The sequence below is a fragment of the Plectrocnemia conspersa genome, unplaced genomic scaffold (genome assembly GCF_051122295.1).
Source record: "Plectrocnemia conspersa isolate PC_06_02 unplaced genomic scaffold, ASM5112229v1 ptg000002l, whole genome shotgun sequence".
Taxonomy (NCBI): domain Eukaryota; kingdom Metazoa; phylum Arthropoda; class Insecta; order Trichoptera; family Polycentropodidae; genus Plectrocnemia; species Plectrocnemia conspersa.
Genome location: NW_028277166.1, coordinates 15,207,827 through 15,228,111, shown reverse-complemented (window position 1 = coordinate 15,228,111; position 20,285 = coordinate 15,207,827). Strand labels below are relative to the sequence as shown.

Below are 20,285 nucleotides of genomic sequence, written 5' to 3'. Positions count from 1 at the left end.
TTAGAAAATAGTTAAATTTAATTACTGAGTTGAATGGGATTAATCTGACGAATTTCATCGGCAATTCTTTTATCATATTGCTGCTTATTAGGTCATATCATGGTGTTTTCATGGCATTCATTCATATACTTAACTTGTTTCATTGAGAATTTATTAAATTGTTTTACAATCTGAAGAGGTGCATTTAAAAACAATAAATTTCATTGGCATTTTTATAACTATTTTTCCGACTTTCTTGAAAAATGAGAATGGTTAAGGAATTCTTATTATCTTTTTTACCTTACAAAGTGAGTATTCTCTGGAAGGTAAAAATATTCATAGATTGCCTCGTTGTTGATTAATTTTTCCAGTTATTTTATTTATATATTTAATGTGACTTTCATATGAGGGGATCGCCAAACAACAAGTAAAACTTAATTTTAAATTATTTTACACTATAAATAAATATTATAGATTATTCTAACTAATATTCGCTCATTTAAATAAATATTTTATAATAACTTCTTACTGACACTTAATATATAATAGTGGTTTTTTACCATATCGCTTAAAGTTTATTCTTATGAATTTTTAACTACGAAATAAATTTACATACACTTCATATTTATTTTAAACAATTCTTCAAACTTTTTTATTATTATGGCATTTCTATATTTAAATTATTTTTGAATAAAAAAATAAAAATATTTATTATCTAAAATACATTATTGTTGGCTCACAAAAAAACTGTTCGAACAAAGAGATACTAAACTTACTTAAATATATTGTAAAACTGTTCTCAAAGAGAAACAATTTCCGGGCGTAAAAGATATTATATATAATGTAAGCAGTATCTTCGAAAGCTTTTGCCGATTTTTACCAAAAACTTTTAGAATATTGATATATGCAGGTGTATGGTAATAGAAATAACTTTGAATAATATAAAATATTTTTTGTGTTGCATGAATTGTGGTTTGCATAATCCGGTAATTAAAATTCCACATCACGTATATTGTTATGCTTTCATTTCCAAGTAATTCAAATACCTAAATACAGAGCCTTTAGTTGCCGACGAAAAAAATAAACGGCAAACTCTTTAATAAAAGGAACGCTTAAAAACCACTAAAAATTTATTTATCATAGCGCAAATCTCTCTATATTATAACTATTCCATGTTTAAGTAAAATGACTCGTACCATAAACGCTTAAATTTCTATATAATATGCAATAAAAAAAAATGTTATACATATATAATATATGTACATATATTAAAATAAAATTGTAAACAAATATCTATTAAACATACTTATTATATTTAAATTTAGTTGAAATATATAGATTCATATTATACATCTATTTAAAATTAAAACACCAACATTTATTTATAAATTCCATTTTATATGTATATTGTAATATATTTTCATTGCTATTTTTATTGATTTTTAGTCCTAATATCAGCTTAGTAACTGAATAGATTTAGGCTATGTACTGGTACTGATTAAATATCTTTCTTAGTACGACATGTCTTTAAAATGCCATTTTTTATATATTTGAAACAAAGTACTGTAATATATTTAGTTCATTCACAAATCTGCTAAAATATATTAGTATTTTATTTTCTATGCTATATATAATAGTTGATAAGGAATAGATGTCTATGCTAGCTTATTATAGAATGCTATACTAAAAAATATATTTTTAGAACCGCAGATATACATATAACTAATCGCTAACGCCCAAAAATTGCCATGTCATAAATGAACGATACATAACATTATGTTTAATATATTATGGTTATTATTTTTCATACATAAAATATACGTAGCCTCAGACAATTTAATCTTTACGTCTGCCGCCAAACAAACGGGAATTAGCGCGATATTCCCAACATACGTTGGCTTAATAGCACGCACGATGGGGGTCTCTAGCAATAAATCCCCTCTTAGTCGGAAGAGAATCGTTAAAAAATATGTAAAAATACATATTTCAACAGCGAAGAGAGTAGAAAAAACTTTCTACCACCCATGCCGAGCGAGATTTATGCTTTATTATGCAAAACCCGTTGTCGCACTCATTCGTCGGGCCAAAGATAGGTCAGAAAGTATGCCTTTAGTTTGAGAGAATTTATTCTCAAAAAACGCTGGGAGCGAAAAAAGGTCTTTTATTTAGGTGAGCAATCGAAAAATCGAGAAAAATCTCTTTTTTCCTCTTGTTCTTGCGACGTTACCGGTATACATAAACCTTTCAATGTTGTCCCTGTCCCTTTGCGATATACGTAAGTTACTCTAAAAGTCTTTAGAAACTATCAATTTATCGTAAATAATTTACCTCTCAATTTGAAGATGGATTCTATTTTAGATTGCCCATGATAATTTAATTCGAAACTTAGGCACTTTGATTTGTATTGTTTATGTAACATTAGTATTAAAATGAATATTCATTTTTAGTCTAGTTATAAAACTATTACTTTTTATTATGCATTAAAAACCATCATATCATATACAATTAATGGTTTTTATTTTGCACAAAAATATTGCTCGCTTGTATTTTATGATTTTTTTTGTATGTTTCATTGCAATTGACAATTTATTATAAAACACAATACCCTTGTACAATATTTCTTTCTTATTTTTATCTTCCGTAAATCTTACTTTTTTTTGTTTCATTTTTTATAAAATACTTTCTAGCTTGTACATAAAAACTTAGACACTCGTAATCAATATTTTAATAAATGTAATATATTCTCTTTGAGCTAAAGTTGATTAATATTAAATAACTTTTTAATACTTAATATGTACGATCCAGCTCAATTTTAATTAATACGCTACGATATTCATCCATAAGAATAAAAAAATATAGGTCAACTTAATCTGTGATGTTTGATTAGAGTTAGAATTATATAATATTCATAAATTCAAATCTCACAGAGAGGGTAAAATTAAAAAAACACCAAGGTCCACGTGGGATTTGAACCCCGATCTTTCAGGTCAATAGTCAGCGACTTAGCTTAACACTTGCCTATCGTGCTGATTATTACACATTAATTTCTCATTTATGATTCTTACACTTCTATTCTTATTTTTTTATTAATACTGCTGTAGTAACTTTTAGTAGCTCCGCATAAAAAAATATAATGTAACACTTTTATAATAATGTAATAGTGCTACCTTAATTTTAATAGTTTATTTTTTTTATTGTATTATACAATAAGCTATTAGTTTAATAAATTAATGAAATAATAATAATATATGAGGCCATACATTATGTTATAAATAACGAGCAGGGTGAATTATTATTTTTTTATAATATTTTTAACGCCAAAGTATAACATACCTAAAATATAATTTTAAAATGTAACTCTAAAATCTTTATAGTATTACTGTAATAATACTTACTCTAATAGAAATGGAAAATTTACCGAGATTCAAACTCGACACAAAATGAGTAATTTCCCATGAGTATATTTTAAAACGCTTTAAAAACTCTGTAAATATGCTTTTTTCGCTTTTAGATTATTAGTTGTATTATTATTATTTCTAAACTACAAGTCATTTAAAACAAAGCCATAAAAATAATTACTCATTTTTTAACAATAATTATCAAAATCACTAAGAGGTGCCACTTTTCTTATTAAATAATATATTTCTGCACTAATATCAAAAACTAAGCTCAGTGCTCGCATAAGAAATAATATGGTATTATCTATAGTGTGTAAAAAGTAAAGTCGCAATAGACGCATTGATAATATAAATATTGAATTTTACATGCGGCTCTTGACGATTTTTTTCAGGCAATGTGGCCCAGAAGATCTAAAAGGTTGGACTCAGTTTATTTAGATTTAGACAATCCAAAAAAATATGTTTCACCTTATAAGTAATATTTGACATTTAAACCCTATGCATTTTATTTAATAATTGTGTATACAATCATTAAATAAGTTCACTAGTGACAACAACTGATCTTCCATTTATCTTATCATTGCGAACGTCATTTCCTTCTGCTTTAAATTTACTGCAGCATTTTCTTACATTTTGCTCGTTTATATTGCCATTAGAGATTAGCTTCAGAAGCAGTTTTTCAAAACCGATCATTTAACGAAGCTTGCAAATAGCGGGATTAGAAATTGACACTGACATTTTAAATACATATTGCAATTACAATGTAAGCTCTGACGCTAACATTTTGTGGCATCTGTCACATTTCTATCAAAAACACAAAGTTTATTCATTACAACCAAAGAATTCTCCCAATTAAAGCGTAAACAGCTGTTTATAAAAAACACATTTGTACAACAATAAACAAAATTAATATTTTTTAATGTTTTTAATTATTAATAATTCATTAAAGCAATACATAAATTTTACTTGTGTTAAGAGTATCATTCGTTTAAATAGTATACTTTTAAGTCCTTAAATCGCATGGTATTTACAAAACCTTTGTGTAATTTCAACCGGCAATTTCGCCAGCAAACAAACGCCCAGGCATAATTGCCCTTTTTTAAAACAAAATATAAACAGCATCACAAATAAGTTAATCACAGATGAATCTTTGTGTAAATATATTGTGAATTAAAAGCTATTTTATATAAATTATATAATATTTTGAACTCTATGAAGGCACGCCAAGAGTTTGACTGTTATCGAATTGAACCGTTGCGTTTAAGCATTTAATACGGCGTGCGGGTCAAAACGGGGGCCAAGGGGTAGGTTTTGCGGTTCTGGGGTGAGTGTTGGGACCCTTATTGGTATGAGGTTTCGAGGGTGGGTTTTGGGGTGTTGTGAAGTGGCAAAGGTTGAACGCGTACCGGTGATGCTTTGTAACGTTTTCGCCAAGGATCACTCAGGATTAATCGGCAAACATGCACATATGATCGTTCATACGCAGGTGTATAAAAATATAATACTTGGGTATACAAACTAATCTAATGACATCAGAAAATATGTTTTATTGCCAGCACGCGCTCATTTAATATCTCATATGAGCGAAAATAAATATTGATTCTTTTCTGAGTTGTAGACACTAACTATTAATATGTGGTTTTCGTGGTTAGTGAAAAGTGTAGGGTTAAATCGTTCGAAATACGTCAAAATATTTTTTTTTAAATAGAACTTTTTTCGTATCATAAATATTTACAAAACAAGCAAAATGTTTTTAAACAATTAAACAATTTTTAAATCACATAAACTCTATTTATCATCATGTTGAATAAAAATAATTTAAAATTGAATTTTTCAAGAACCTAATTATTCTTATAATTATATAACAGCTTACAGCTATAAAAATAATACCTATAAAATAAATAGACATTGCTTTTCCTAATCGATAAGTAAATATTTAGCCAATTTTAAAGGACCATTTAAATTAAATGAAGAATCAATTGAAATAAAACATCTTATTGAAAATTTATTTGATAATTTTATTGAAATGATATTTAAAATAATTGAATAAACGTATAAGGATTAATTTAACACAAAGTCTAAAATATATTTTTAATATTTACATTCTTGTTATAACAGCAAAAGCACACATCAATGTTTATTTATTCTAACGTCTTACTTACAAAGAAACTTCTTTCATTTGCAACATAAATATGTTGTTCACAAGCAACAGCTCTGAAAACTACGTTCCATTGTGAATAAAGTTACAATGTCGCTTTATTATGCTACATCGAGAGCTCTTATTTCATCATTCGCGAATGAACAACAATAAAATTTTAACCAAACTACGCACATTACTCATATATAAAATGATACATAGTCAAATCGAAAGTAAATAAAATATTTTTAAATGCCAATAAACGTTTTCGAATGGGCTGTTAAAACCCTTGTGTTATGGTATACAATAGGGTCTTTATGTGGTGCGATATAATCCGTTATATGTAAGAGCCATTATCAGTATAAAATATGTATATTATTCGCATCATTATAACTTTATTACTTGATAGTATGCTTATGATTAATAAATGTTTAATTTTTTACAGGATGTTAGAGCTATTTGAATTCAGTGGGGCTTTGTAACAATTACATGTGGTAAGTGTATCAATTGATATCTAACTATATTGATCGCGTTTATAACTTAAAATTTTGATTAACTTTTTCTTCTAACCAACTGTGAGTTTATAAATTTAATATTTATAAATGTAGCCTGCTTACTAATACTATTAGCGAAATATTTTCCATAACGTTTAAAAGGATACCCAATATAGTTTCGAATTTTAGGGTATTAGCGTATTATGGAAAGCGTATTATAATGTATTAATCGGGGAATATAAACAGTTTATATTTAAACCTAATTCTTGTACAATACAAAACGTTGATAATCCTGTGTTTTTGTTGTATCGAATACAACGCTATTTTAAGCTTGTTATGTTTTTAAATGCTATATAATTTCTCAAACTTAATTAAAATAGTTTTTCATATCAAACACTATGCTTTAAAATATAAAAATACCAAAATTATACCGGGTTTTAAAGAAAGCAAGTAATATAAAGATTTTTTTTAGGATTAATGTAATCAAAATAATTAATAATAATAATTATTTTATGTGAAATATAAAATAAAACACTTGTTTTTAAGTTTCTAAACATCTAAGGACTTTAGGCTTGACATGTGTAATTTAACATATAAATTACATATTCATATATCTGTAGCGAAACTTTGTTGCTTAGTGTAACTAACTATCCTTAAGTCCACAAACATAAACTACGTTATGAAACCTACAATGTATCAATCATTACTCGGTCGTGACAATTTTACGACTTAATACTGACACGTAAACGAGGTTGTTTACCGGCCGTTTTCCTAGAGCTTTTCACAAAACTCGGTCGTGTGTATGCCGTGGGGAAAAATCCAGCGACGGTCACGTAAAGGTAAGCGGGTCACCGCAAGCGAAACATGCAACCTATCATAAATCAAACGTTGAAACATTATTGAAAACTTACAAAGGTGCACGTGTCGGAATTGCTGCTTGAATGACACATTGACAAAGAAAAGTGCGTTCTTAATTTTTCAATACTGTATTAAGATAGATCATACAATTGTGCAATGAACAGCTTATTGCTACTAAAAACATATAAAAGTAAGCCTGTCATATATGTTAATTATTTAAAGTTTACCTATATTGCTAGTATCAAGATCAGTAGAAGACTTGTCCTAGCCTAGTTGTCAGGCTCGGTCGATGGTTGACTTAGCTCTGCTAGGTGCTATTTTGTATTAACTCTCATGTGTTACAAGTCAGGTGTACCTGGTTAAGTTATTGAAGGTAGTTCCTGACAAAAGTGTATTTCAAATAAATATGTGTGCTATGTTTGCGCTTATATACGCTTGTTCTGGATAGAGGAGGTTCTTTTGCTGTGATTCGTCACAAATGCGGCTATCCGCCTTTAAATTACTACCCTACATGTCAATAGATGTAGTATTCTTATTTTAAACTTTAAATTTATACAAAGCAAATAGTTATTTTTTAAATTTACCTACACCTTTTCAAGTCCTGATATATCGCAACTTGTTCACACGGTCGCTCAATAAAAAATCTTTCAGTATAAAAACCGACTGATAATAACAGATCTAAAAACACCGCAAATCTACATAATTGACCATTGCAGTTAAAAGTGCGCAAAAATGAAATCTTCCCAGACAAGATAATTAGGACTATGCTTCTGTTCGGAATTGCCTTTCAGTAACAACGAGAATTCATCTGAATCAAAACCAAGCGCTATAATGTCAACCATCGAGACGAAGAAGACTGAAAAAACAGCCGCTTCTCTCTTCACGTAGACATTAGTCCAATACGTCATAACGTATGAAATCCACAATTTAACCCGGTCTTTGAAGATTACTGGATCTTCAGACGCAGATAAGGCTTGGAAAATAATTTGCCCTTGCCTTCGGGTCAGGGGGTTAGTTTTTGAACGCAAAATTTTGTTTAATAAATACTAACTATATTGCGCAGCAATTGAGAAGTGTTGTCCGTGGGTACGTCCGTAGACTACGGGTGGTTTCCGTACAGATTGAACAATGATTTCAGTCATCGAGCTGGATGAATTGATTCGAAGAGAGAACGGTGGATTCTGAGATCTTCGCTAGACTAAAGATTGAAATCCATGTTAAAGAGCTCTTGAAGATCTAATTCTTTGAACTTTGAAGTGGATGTTAGATGGTTTGAATACCAGTAGAGGTGGGTTTAGCATAAGCATGAAACTCTAAACCGAAACAGCTCAAAAACAAGCATTTCGGATTTTTTTTTCATTTTGGAGTGCTCCGTGAGCTAAAAAAAGAGCCTAAGAAGACGTGTCTCTGAGAAAATCTCAGACGAACTGTCTGAGAGTAAGTGCTAAAACGAAGTGATTCTTGGTTGTCCGAGTACCCGTAGTTATCCACCGTTTTATCAGGGTGACGACCAATTACAGAAGGGTAGTGAGTTTTTAAAACAAATTGCCGCTAACCGACAAGCAGATTACGAACAGCCTTTTAAAGGTAAACCCAAATGCACACGGTATTTTTTCTCAGTGCAATGAATATTTTAATACCTTGTAACTAAAAAGCTGTTAAAAGATTTCACACGGTGGTGTCCCATTTTAACAAAGAAATCTATTTTTTCTTAAGCAGGAAAAACGCTTTATCACGTGTCGAATTAGCCTTTTTTTATAAATAGATATCATAAGTTTTACTCTCCAATTATGAATAGACAAGCAATTTAATTGTTGAACGCAACAAATTATATGAATTATTTTTTTCTTGTAAAAATAGTTAGCACCCTGACACTGAAGCACCCGAACGATCAGCAAAGCGAAGCTTTTACATATTTTTATATAATACAATCATTACTGCCATATGCTTATATAAATACAGTATTATATATTTATGCTATTATCTAAACTATAATTTACATGGTTTATCTAACAAGAAACTCAATCAAAGAATTCTGTGATCAAATTAAAAAAGTATTTTTATATAATATTTCTAATTACAACAATGTAAAAGTGTATAGATTACGAAATGTGGTATTATTAATATCAACATGAATTATTATTGTTATTTTTGACAAAAAGTTGAAACGTAATTTACTAAATTATTTAGGTACTTTATTTCAAGTAATAACACCAGTTGCAGCACGTTCATTATTATCAATTGACGAGATAAAAATTAGGAACTACACAACACGGGAGTAAAAGTAGATTTTTATCCCTAGTATCCCATTGAATTGAACTGCGGTGTAATTTGGATCCCTAAAAAATATAAAATAGAATGCGGTTGATTGTGAAAGCATTGAACACACATGCAATAGAGACAACTATTTGAACTAACACACACAAGCAATATTTTTTTTGTTTTAAAATACAATTGATTAAATAATTTGCCTTTACGCTTTCAAATTCTCTTTGCCTTCGCCATGACAATAAATAAGGCAGAAGGACAGTCGCTTTATGTCACATGAATTAATGTTGTATCGCATTGCCACGAGTGGAGCATTAAAAAATTCATATATGCTAGCATATTAAATGAATTCATTAAAAAGTAAATGTTTTTCTTATTAATAAATATATTTTATTAAATTAAATTATTATTCATGTAGGATCAAACTTAGTATTTTTGATTTTATTTTTTCACTTAAATTGTTACGTCATATCCATGTTTAGTGTATAACTGATTTCGCAGACGTTCGTTTATACGTACACAGATAGTTTTCTAACATGGTTACGTGGATAGTTATCGGTATCGTTACCGCTGTAAAACGCGAAACACTCTGGTAGCAGACATTAGATATTTCACGTGGCGCTCGGCGAAATTGTTTTTCAGCTGCAGGAATTGAATTCGTGCCAATATCAAATGACTTAACTTATGGCGTTACAACCCGCACTAACCCTTGGGGCGGACGGCTTTGCTCCATCATAAAATAAGTAATGTCGGGAGATGAGAGGGCGGCCGGTCGATCTGCAAACTAAAATTCAAGCAAAACAAGTTTCGCGACGATCAACTAAAATAAAATAACCCAGGCGTGGTTGCAGAGCCAACTTAATCTCATTACGTATCGCCTGTAATAGTAATAAAAAGCGATGCGGTTTGAGTGGCTGATTCGAAACGAAGTTTTTATAGTTTTGTGCTGAATTCGTATTCTATGGTATTTTTTATGTATTTCTAATAAAATGAGATAAAACGGCGCGGCGTATTAAACAATGTAGTCACTGTCTAAGTTAAACACTTGTTGCCGCAAGTTAATCACATTTTAAGATTGATTGTTTATTTCTCGTTCACATTTAGATTCCCCTTCACAACTTTAATTTGTAGACATGTGTGCTAGCTAGCAATTATATTACTTTTAATAAAATATTTTAATTTTTTTATATTAGATAAAAGAGTTGAGGCATTTCATTTACATACTGGCTATAAATATTTTGTTTTTAAAAGTACCTGGAGATAATAGATAGTTTCTCTAACACCATATTAAGCAATATTGACAAGTTTTTCGAGAACAATTCTTTTATTATAGATTTTTTTAATGTAGAGGTCTCAAATTACATTTATTAATTTGAGACCTCTACATTAAAAAAATTTATCATTCAAGTCAATACCTGTTTTTGTGATTTATTTATTCTATTGGATGAGACACAGCTAATTAAAAATTAGAGAAGCTTAAATGATCAAGGATATTTTGAGCACATTTTGCTTGTAAATGTTTTTTTTATTATTAATTTTACATTTAACTTGTTTGTCAATGTAATACGATGTTAGTTGTATCTGTAAAAACCCAGAATAAGTGTTGTATTGCATTTAGTGTTGCTGTTAATCTCGTAAAATCTATCATCATCACGTACAAGTCGTAAAGAGTAATTGCATTTTATTTATTGCGCTTTTAACGCGTCTTACGACAACTTTTTTTTACCGTACAAATAAAATATTCGCTAGTAGTCTTTACAAATACATCACCACATTACCAAGAAGTAATAATTAAGACAAAAAATGCACTTGTAAATATTATATATGGATTTTTATACAAAACTTGCGTTAAAAAAACATATAAATATAAATCTTAATTAAAACCTTTTTTTCAATTGAATAATTATAATTAAAAATTATTTCAGCGTATTTTATATAGTCAATTGCATATAGGCATATTTATATAAAAAAGATGAACAAATATAAATCCAATTATTTCATCTTTGTTATCAAATTGTTGCACAGTGTTACTATATATTTGTTATATGGTATTGTGCGATTTAAAAGTGAATATAATAAAACAGATGTAATGTAGTAAATTTAAAAAAATATACATTTAATAATAATATTTTAATTAAAGAAACACAACACCCACGTGTTTATGTCATCGTAAACAAGAACTAAGCCAGAACCGGTAGTAACTTTCACGCTGGATTCTAGTCGTACGTTATAAATTAACTAAAAAAACTTTAACCAGCGTAAAAATCGCATAAATCCGACTCATAAAAGTCCATTAAAGCCTGTCTTTACGACAACACAATTCCGATCATTGCGAAACGCGTCACGTTTCTCTTCTCACTCTCTCTTCATGCCAGTGATCGATCTCGGCTTAACCCTTGCCGTCCCATTGTTTGGATTAAATTTTAAATTAAACCTTCAATTGGGCACACAGCGGAAAAATATAAAGCAAGCGTTCCGAATTAATGATTCCGCTTCCGCTCGGTAACATTAACCCTATTCTGAGTGGGGTACAGTGGGACATATTTAGATTTTGAAAGTATTTTTATATTGAATGTTTCAATTGCTATATTATATCATAGTTTATTTTTATTTTATCTGCTATTAAATCAGCACAAGAAAACTATTCTTGATATAATATGTATATCAATAAATCTTTCACTTTAACATGAAAGCCGTTAAAACAATGCATTACAACACGGTTAACTCAATCAAAAACTATTAAGACTATGACATATCTTTTAATAATTATGAAATATTATTACAGCCTACAATCAATATTGGCTGTAGCTCGATTTTAGTTTTATTATTCAGCAAAATTTTCATCCGCGAGATAATGACTCCACAAATCATTCAGCATTTGCAGGTTGTTTTTGAAAGTTCTGCTGAATCGTTGACCCAAATATTGCAGTGAACGTTTGAAATATTGCTGTTGTAAAAAAAACTAGTGATGATTAATAGGCCATTCGGGAGATATCTAGAGAGATAGGAAGCAGTATCAGAGCCGTTTAAAAGATTTTGCAATATCACTAGAATGAACATATTTACGTTTTTAGTAATGAGTAATAATAACATTTTGTATTAATGAACAATAACAACCAACTCGGGTGCCTTACTTTAATCTTAAAACAAAAAAATAAATAAATGGTTAAGTTAAAGCTCATGTGATACCTATTATAAGTATGGTTTTATGCTAGTTGTAAATACCTGCATTATTTATTATAGTTTAGAGTTCACTCTAATGACCATTCTAACAAACTAAAAGAAATATTAACATAAAAGCATATCCATTCCAAGGTGGTAATGCGTGCAAAACAATACATTCCCTGTGCAAATTACTATTGTTCTTCGACTCTTTGGTTACCAAACGCCGGAGTGGCTATCTGTGTTGTTTCTCTTTAAGAATTTATTTCGGAAGTGTGTCCAAAATTCGCTCATTCGCGATTTCATTGGCACATGCTCCAAGAAGTAACAGCATTCGACGAGCTAAGAGACCGCATGTATTAAGACAAATCCCAGCTACTTTACTGAACACATCTGACAATAATACCTGCGTTTATTTGGCTGCAAAGTAACACAAATCCCGAAAGTTATGTTCGTGGATTTTTAAAAGACAATTATTGATTGTAAAATACTTGGTCAAAATTATAATTCAATACGGCATAGAAATCAAATTAAAATAACAGCTGATCCTCGTTGTTTATCAGTGATTTCTGATTTTTTGATAAATAAAAAAACAAATACTGTAAGTATTTTTAGTCATTTAATAAAATATAAAAAACAATAAATGAATGAATGCATTAAGAAAATCTCCTCAAAGAAAGTCCAAAAAAGCTCGATTCATGTTGACAACTTTGAAAAAAGCCTTAATTTTTTATAAATAATATAAATGCCTGGTACTATACAAAGTTGAAAAAATAATATGTTAAACATGTAATATGTACAAATCTCCAAAATAAAACGTAGGTTCACTTCCTTTTTCGTACATTTTAACTCAAACATATTTTTAAATCGAGTTAAGCCTGTTTAAAATATTATATTTCACTGCTTTATCCCCATAACTTTGAGACTCGTTTATATATTTTCTTGTTATGTATTTTATCAGCAAACTCTGACTGCTACGAAAATAAAAATTGCATTTTCAAACATTTTTCAGAGCACAAACGATGGATATCTCGTTCATTTTAACTCCGAAACAACAACAACGCTTCGAAATTTTATTTCCATCCAACTAAAATTTCAATACCCGAAACTCTAAAAGTCCCTTTTTGCCCGTTCAGTTGGCCTATGTATTACTATATACTATGTTTTTACGCATATTGCCAGCCATTATAATATGAATTCGCTGATATGTTTAGTATATAGTGCGGTTAACAAAACCGTCCGGGTATCTTATGCCGAGTAATATATCCTGCGACAATGAGCCGATAAAGAGGGCCGAAGGGTCCGGATGACAACCCGGAAAATTGCCTATAAATTTGTGTATTTATGTTTTCCATTCAAACTTCTCTCACGTGCTCTATGTACGTACTGTATACGTATATAGTAGGTACCCTATTTGCGCGGTGAATAATTCATAATTGTACTGCGGGACAAATTTTACGCAAAGGACAAAAACAACCCCGAGGCTATTGTTTCGCGGCGAATAATATTGCAATAAGCAATAAAAAGGACGTGTGTGCAAGTGAGCGTAAAACACGACTATCGGGCTGTGAAAGTTCAAAAAGTTTGTGTACAGTGAGCATTCACGAAATGAAGAAAATATATGTATGTATAATACAATTAAATACTACATTGTATTGTAAAAAAGTGTTTATGTTAAGGGTACTCACAGTTAATGACGTTTTTATTATAAAGGTATATATCGTTTGGAAAAATTCAGATTAATATTTTATATTACATTTATACATAAAATGCATTTTTTAAATATTTTCTACACATTACAGATTAATTTATTTGTCTATAAAACAATAGATGGTTTTGGATTTTAAATATAAATAAAGGTAGACGTCAATACCAGGCAGTGGAGTTAAATTTGGAGATTTTGGGTGAAGGAGATTCTTTGCTGGCGTGTCGAGTTGTATTATTGTCGAGTTGTATAATATAATTGTACTGTGAATCAGCTGGGAATCGTAGTAATGTGTTCTTGTGGCGCTTTCTTAACGATTTACTGTATCTAGTGTCGATGTCGATCTTCTAGCTTGTTTTTGTATCTGAGAATCTGTGTTGTATCTGTGGCGTCTCTCTTCTGCGTGTGACACCAAGTGTCGCATTTTAGCAATGCTGGCTTAAGATAATTCTGTAAACAATTCTATAAAATATTAGATGATAATATTGCGTTGCAATAGCATTGCTAAATAATCTACAATTTTTTCGGGACACTTCAGTTTACTTATTCTTTAAAAAATCTATTAATTTATATATACTGGAAGTGGGACAACAATTAGCATTTTAATAAAAAAAATTGTTCTACTTTTTTTTGTAAACTCGTAGCATTTTCAGTATCGTAAACTGTAAATTCAGTAGTATACATTATATATAAAAAAGTTTTTTTTATGCAACGGGATGAACAGCAATTTTTACTGTTTAATGTACTAAAATAATATTATTTTATTAATGGCTAATATTAAAATAACGCAAGTGGGACAACAATTATATATTTCTGTCAAGCTTCTAGTCAATATAAGTAAACTGATTTTTTATATAAGAATAACTAAACTGAAATGTCGCAAAAAATATTCATACATGCAATCCATATAGTATTATATCAGTAAATATATCTGCGACTCTTTGTTATTAAAAACTAGAATGTAATAATATAATTCAATGATTATAATTAGTGCAAAAGGGTGCATTTCATAAATCACTCCTAAAAAGGAACATATAGTTGATTATGGTAAAAGCAATGCAAATCTTAATTTACCCCAGCCACTTTACGAGATTGTCTGTGAGGTTTATTACTGGTCATTGCAAGAGTCTTAAAGTTAATACTATAGCACTTAGTATAGGCAGTTAAAATTAATGTGTGAATTACATTTGATAGAAATATTTTTACCCACAACTCAGTTATCTAAATGGATTCATGTTACATTTTAGACGGTTGCAATTAACCTATTTAAGCCTTGTTCTACCTAGGCTATAGCGAGTATCAATCGTCGTCAGATAAACTGGTGCAATTCTATTGATTGTCTTTAGTATCACTAATCAATTTAAAGAGATGGATAAGGAATATCAAAGATGATAGATCAAAGAGAAGTGTTCAGTCGCACTCTGCACGCATTAGAATCACTCCTATGAGAACACAAAAAAAATCCTTTAAATAACAAGCTGAAGACATGCACGTATTTTCATTATTTATATCAAATAAAAAAGCGATATCTTAAAAAAAACATTTTCTTTCCATAGACCGCACAAAAATTTTAAAATTCCCTAAGATTTCTCATTGATGCTAGGAAATGGTAGTACTGCGAAGATTCACCACTTAAAAGCGAATATTCAGAATTCTGTCTGGTATGTCTACATGGACAGCTTAAATCATCCCCTAGAAAAAATCTGATCAAGTACGCTCCAAAATCTCTGTGATCAGTTAAGAACTGGGAAGTTCAGATATTAAATCTGAACCTTTTTTATATCTTCCTTCGTGGAAACTAAAGGAAAGGACTGCCATGTGACTTCATGTTCATCTTGTGAAGTCATGTGCCATGACTTCATGTCCGTCTCCAACTTACACCAACGACGTTTCCACTCATAAAAAACAACAGTCTTTAAAAAGTTGTGAAGAAAATCAGCCTTATCGACTTATCAGGGGCAAAAAATAGATTGTTTTCAGAGATTCATCGTGACAGCATAGAGAGAAATTTGCCTAAAAATACAGACTGTATGTACACATTCAGGTTCTTAGCTTGTGTAGAAGTAGTTATCAAAGGTACAAACACTACACTTATACATATATCAAAACCAAGCAATCGATAAATGCCTGTGCGTGTCGTGCTGCCTGTTTTCATTGTTGTTATCGTCGCACGACATACTATTTCTTTATATTTTATAATATTTATTGTAATATTTTATTTAGGAGTCAACCATTTTCCCCACTGTACGACACAAGCTGTAACCCTTGATGGGTCGGCGTTTGATGCCACACCCGCCGGTGGGCAATAACAATCGCACGGTTTAAATTAGATAACAATTTCGCGGCGATAACGTCACGGATGTGCTTTATCGCATACCGTAAACGTTACTCCCGCAAAGATAGTGGGGATATCACGTGAAATGCCCGTCCGTCTTATCCTTTCTAGCCCCAGACCCTACGGGCGGAGGCTCGTTTCCGGCCTGAGACTTTTCCATTAGCCTCTTCCTCATTGGCTTCGGTAGAAACTTTTACTTTACACTTTGACGATGGGCCCAAGATTAGTGCTGTTAATCCTCTCGCTTTTAATCAAGCGGGCATTGTTAATTTCGATCCGGCAGATTGAAAACTAAAAGCGCCCAACTTTAGCCGGAAGTGTACGGTGAGTACATGTTGTTGCTACCCAGATTCATTTTAGCTAAGAAAATAATTTAAATTATTTAGAGGTGTGACAATTTAATTATCGGAATAGACAATTTAAAAAATAAAAGATCATCTCTCCGGTATGTATAATTCAAGGCCTGCAAAGTGGCTAGCACCTAGTTGATTAAGAACGTTGTTTGACGTCAACTATTATACAAAAACATTTCAATCTTAAAAAAATATAAAGTCTGTTCATATCAAGGAGATTAATAAAGCAGTAAAATTATTTTTCAAAAACAACAATAAAATTTATAACTAGTGAAAAAATTGTAACATATTGGTCAGCTTTACACATCTATCATAGTGGTTAGTTCTGTACAATGCTAATTAATTTATTAGCAGTGTTTGATGTTGTGGGTTTCGGCTTTCGTCAAGCTATATTATGTATCTACACATACGTGCGATTTAATTGATAAAACGCTTCGCTTAACACATATACCGTGTCAATTCCCTGACGTTATCCGTTTCTAAGGATAATTACGGGAGTTGAGCAGTCGTTAATTGCACCCTAGCTGTCAGTGGCTTGTCTGGACACTGAATACGATGGAATGTGTAGTGTAGTTACAAAAAAGAAAATTAGACGTCATTGTAGATGGATGGAATAAATCGGCGTAGAATGGCTTGGGAATTCTCCTTAAAGTATATCCTTGATGTATTATGTAATTATATAGATACAGAATTAATTAAATACAAAGGTTCGCTGGGAAATCGTATTACAGACAATTTTGGATAAGTGTTGCGAAATGATGCTACTTCCGTTTCATTTCTAACACTCGCTATTTACAGAGGCAACGCATACAATTGAAATCAGACATGTATTATATATTATTTATGCGTTCTTTCCTAATATTTATACATTTTATATCTCACGTAATTATATTATATATATCATCAAACATACTACTTGTGATGCGTAATGAAAAGCATTTCGACAATGTAGTCACATTCCGTTCTTTTATATAACAAATTGTTATTTAAAAGCTTCGAATATGTATAGATAATATAGTGTAAAAAAGCAAGGTTACTAGAAAATATAAATAAAATATTTGTTAGTTGACCTTAAAAATATTTATTAAAATATAAATAATTAATTGAAGCGATACGCACTTGCACTTTTTAATATATTTGGAAACTAAGATTCAGTGTAAAAATTCTAGTTTTCTGCGGAATATTTAATGTATTGTATTATAAGTTATTTATTTATTTTGTAAATGATTAGCAAGATAATTTTTAGGCTTACTCATATTTTATTAAATAAATAAAAATATATTCAATATTATTATTATGCTAGGCCATTATAATTAACCTTTCATGTTGGTAAGTAATAATATCAAAATACAATGTATAAGAACCGCTGAAAACCTTTTTTTGTTGTTGTCAAATTAGGAATAATGTGAACTAACAAGATGATAGCTATTATTATGTATTTATTGTACATAACAAATTTAATGAAATTGGTTTGCTTTACTATTAATAACATCATTTGCAAACATATGTTTATTAGCATTCGCATATGTAATAATACATTTTTTTTTAGAAAACTATTGTTACTGGATTAATCTGCATTATATAACATATATTATATTCTATTACATTATAGTTAACATTAATACATATGTAAGGTTATTTCAATACAGCTATATATAAAAATTGAATGAAATTGAATGTCTTGTAAGTATATATAATTCTATGTAGATTGCTGTGTATTAATGGTCGATCAACATGTAAAGCAGGAGTTTTCAACCTAGTTGTATTTGAGAGAGCAAAAATGAATTCTTTACAATTGCATATATTAATTAGTAAAATATTATATGCATGATTTTATAATGAAATTACATACGAAATAAATTTCACACTGCAATAATTTTACATTCTCTAATAACATGTTTAACCCTTTCGGTATGAATATAAAATATCAAAAGCGAGCCAAAAAATGTACATATTTTTCAATAATATATTCTGTTGCTGATTGAAAGTGATTGTTAATGAATAATATAATATTTTTATTATAATAAAATTCGTAATTTCAATATAAGTTTTTATATTATTGTATAATAAACCGCTATATATATATATATAAACTAAAACATATATTTGTTTGTGTATATCATATAATATATTGATAATAAATTATATTATTATTATATAAAATTTGCAAAAAAAAGATTGTGGGCGCAATTTTTTGTGCAATATTTACCGTACCATTATATATATCTAGTATGTATTTTGTAATAATTATGTTGGTAAAAGCTGTACTCAAACTTTATAAAGGCCTGTCAACGACTGTTTTTATATTATAGTATACGCTAATATTCTCTCAGTACACGCTCACAATTTCACAATTCAATATATATATATTCATAATTTTAATTGAAAATAACAACTACTATAATTTTTTTATAAAATGTTGATCGATCTGATAATTAATTACAAAGATAATATTATCTACAACATATGCTAGTGGTTCATAACAATTTAAATGTTGTGGTTAAAACTTGAGGGAAAAATAAAAACCTTTTACATTTAGAGTAAAACAAACAATAGCTTAAGTGCTAATTTAAGTATATTTAGCTGAAGATTTCGAAGCATTGAAATGTGTTTTTCGGCTTCTAAAGAAACATGAGTTTTGAGATTTTGAGCTTATATTTAAATTTAAGGTTGTTTCTATTGTAAACTCTTATACATGAGATAAGTAGGCTAGTGGCGTTACACGTTATATTTTTATAGTGTTATTCGGTATAAAAATAACAATTTTATTTGATTGTTAATATTTTAATGTTATGAAGTTTTTTAAGATTAGCATAATATATATATATATATATATATATATATATATATATATATATATATATATATATATATATATATATATATATATATATATATATATATATATATATATATATATATATATATATATATATATATATATATATATATATATATATATATATATATATATATATATATATATATTAATTTTATAGTTTTATATTGGATGACTTGAAATTAAAAAAAAAATATTACTAATGTTACTCAACACCGAACAAGAATAATTTTAAACGGGTCTGATCAATTGTTTGTATATTTTTAGTAGTAAACGTGCTGTTTTATTTCGGTCTGAAGGTCGCAATGACAGTAATACATTTAGAGTTGCAAAATGTGTTTATTAAATTTAGGCTTAAAGTCTAAGTAAAGGCTCAGGTATTTAACGCTAGATTTACTTTGAAGAGATAGTGCCCAAGTTTGTCCACTTTTCGTAAATATAATTGTTTTCTTCGGTTCATATTTTGGGCTATAAAGTCAAAGGGGTGTGACTTTGCAGCCAAAAAAGACCCAATTGATTAATTTATGTTTTACAATTTAAGTATTAATTTATAGACAGTGCTGATGTACAAGCTAGTGAATAAGTATTGTTCTCTGGATGTTTCGATGCTGGTGAAGAAGTAATGTTCTCTTGTGTTTTTTGTTATTGTTTGTTCTCGGTCTCGGTCTGGTTGTCTGCCGTCTCGAATCACACGTCTCTACCAATGCATGTGATCGTCTCTGACCCTTTCGTCTCTAATGTTACAAAGTGTCAGATC

General features: G+C 29.5%; 1 protein-coding gene across 4 annotated transcripts in view; it reads left to right on the top strand.

Moving 5' to 3' along the window:
* Positions 1-20,285, top strand: part of LOC148237832 (uncharacterized) — a 444,404-nt gene that overhangs the window by 227,593 nt on the left and 196,526 nt on the right. For all 4 annotated transcript variants that reach the window (XM_088205822.1, XM_088205820.1, XM_088205821.1 and 1 more), the window contains one exon: positions 5,960-6,008. The gene's annotated coding sequence lies outside the window, so the exon portion shown is untranslated. The remainder of the gene's footprint in view (positions 1-5,959; positions 6,009-20,285) is intronic.